At 51.5% G+C, this 2,028-nt stretch overlaps 1 pseudogene; it reads right to left on the bottom strand.

Moving 5' to 3' along the window:
• The window catches only part of LOC102480901 (exosome complex component RRP43-like), a 37,456-nt pseudogene extending 35,694 nt beyond the window's left edge, over window positions 1–1,762 (bottom strand).
• Window positions 1,763–2,028: the final 266 nt, after the last annotated feature.

The following is a 2,028-nucleotide window of genomic DNA, read 5'->3' as shown; positions in this document are numbered from 1 at the left end:
TGTAGTAGAGCTGACTGTCAGCTGGCAGCACATTGCAGGATGTGTGTGTGTGCCCAAGATCCTGAAAGGAGACTGGAGGAGAAGGGACTGTGGCGTGGCCACCCCCCTCCCCCCGGGGAGTGATGGAGTGATTTCTCGCTTTCTGTCTCACTGTCTCTCTCTGTCTTTCTGGTGCACGCACCCTATAGCAAAAACCTCTCAAAAAAATGCCTTATTTATATGACTTAAACTAATCCTCACAATAATACGATTAAGGTTAAGGACAGTCATTTCCCCCTATTTTAATCGTAATAACAAAATCAATGTTTTCCAAATACTCACAACCGGGCATTTTAGATCCCGGTTTCATTCATCCCCCCCTGTGTCATTACCGTCATCATATGAAAAGGTAGAGAACAGAGAGGTTGAATACCTTCTCATGGGTGTCCAGCTAGTAAGTAACAGCTGGGATTCGGCCATGCCGACCCTGACTTGGATGTTCACACACTTATCTGCTACATTCTACTGCCTTATTCCACAGCTGAGGAAACAGAAGTTTAGGAGGTTGACAGTCTGCTGTTTGTAGCACAAGTCAAATGTGGCAAAGCTGGAATTTGACCGCAGCTCGGATCCCAGAGCCCGAGTTCTGGACCCTCGCCTGCCTGTGGATCATGTGTGAGTCAGAGTACGCCAGTGTGGACGACGATGTTCGGTGTGGAGCTCCCGGGCACAGACTGCAAAGGGCTGCAGGGGGCTTGGTGGCGAGAAGCCACGGGGTGAGTCTGCTGACCACGGCCCCTCCTCTAGGCCGAGGCTTCCGATGGCTTCCTCACCTTCCTCTGACAGGGACAGGGCTGTTCCTGCCCCTAAGTGCTCAGGAGGGGCCGTCAGCACCAGGCCCAGGGCCGCTCACTCGGAGGAGGCGCCATATGCTGGAACTGCGTGTGCCCAGGGACCCCGCTGAGCCCATCAGCCTCTCTGGTCAGCCGCCAGTTGGAAAGGACGGAGAAAATCATGCAGTCGTTTTGATGGGCCAAAAGGTCCCTGGGTTACCTGCTACTCTGCACAGAGCACTCACCTGCCCTCGCTCCCAAGCCTGGAGACTGTTTTCAGTCTCCCAAGTAGAAATGAAGGCTTCTCCCAAGAAGAGGATAGCCCCAGATAGTTAACTCTAAATGTGCTGGGTAACAATTAACCCAGTGTGCTAAGAGGAGGGGTGACTTTTGTTACTGTCTTTATATTTTTCTGACTTTTCCAGACTTTACAAAATTCATGATAAAGCGTGTGCGTGCGCATGAGTAAAAGGGAGAGAGGCAAGCACCTGCCACAGGGTTTGGTCGTGCTGCAGCCCCCTTCCTCCCATCCTCAGGTCTTGGGCACTCGCACGTGAGCCTGGCGTGGTATGGGTATCTGGGTCCAAGGCCGTGACCATGGTGGCCTTGTGGATCGGCGTTTCTTGAGCATGCATTACTGCTGGCCGCAGAGCTCACCCTTTCTCTTCCTTCCTTTTCTTTCCTTCCTACGCCTTTCTTTTTCTTTCCCAGTTCTTATAATGATCATGTAAATTTGCCAATTACTTAGTACCTGACAGTAACCACTGATGATTTGACAATTATTTTAAACCTGAGCACGAACTCTGAGACAGGACTCCCCACGTTGGAATCCTAGGTCTCCTACTCATTGGCTCTGTGACTGTGAGCTGTGAACCGCAGTCTGCTCACGTGTCAAAGGCGTTAATGTGAGGCCTTGCTTCATAGACTTCATGAGGATTAAATGAGATCATCTCCGCCGATCACTGCGCACTCATTCCTGGCTATTTTGTTACGGCGATGATTACTCACTTTGCAGTTATGCTGGCATTTCTTTCCTCCGTGCTGTTCCCTGTTCCTTCGCCCCACCGGGGAGCTCGACCACCTGACGGACAAGTCAAAGGACTCTGCTGGGAAGCTGGAGCGTTTCTTCACAGATCGCCTGAATGACCGTGGAGGGCCGGGGTGGTTCTCCGGAAGAAGTGGTCATCTCACAGTCAAAGGAAGGCTGGTGTTTTTC

The sequence above is a fragment of the Tupaia chinensis genome, unplaced genomic scaffold, assembly GCF_000334495.1.
Source record: "Tupaia chinensis unplaced genomic scaffold, TupChi_1.0 Scaffold000555_1, whole genome shotgun sequence".
NCBI lineage: Eukaryota > Metazoa > Chordata > Mammalia > Scandentia > Tupaiidae > Tupaia > Tupaia belangeri.
The sequence above is the reverse complement of the archived record's forward strand: the minus strand, read 5'-3'. Positions and strand labels throughout refer to the sequence as shown.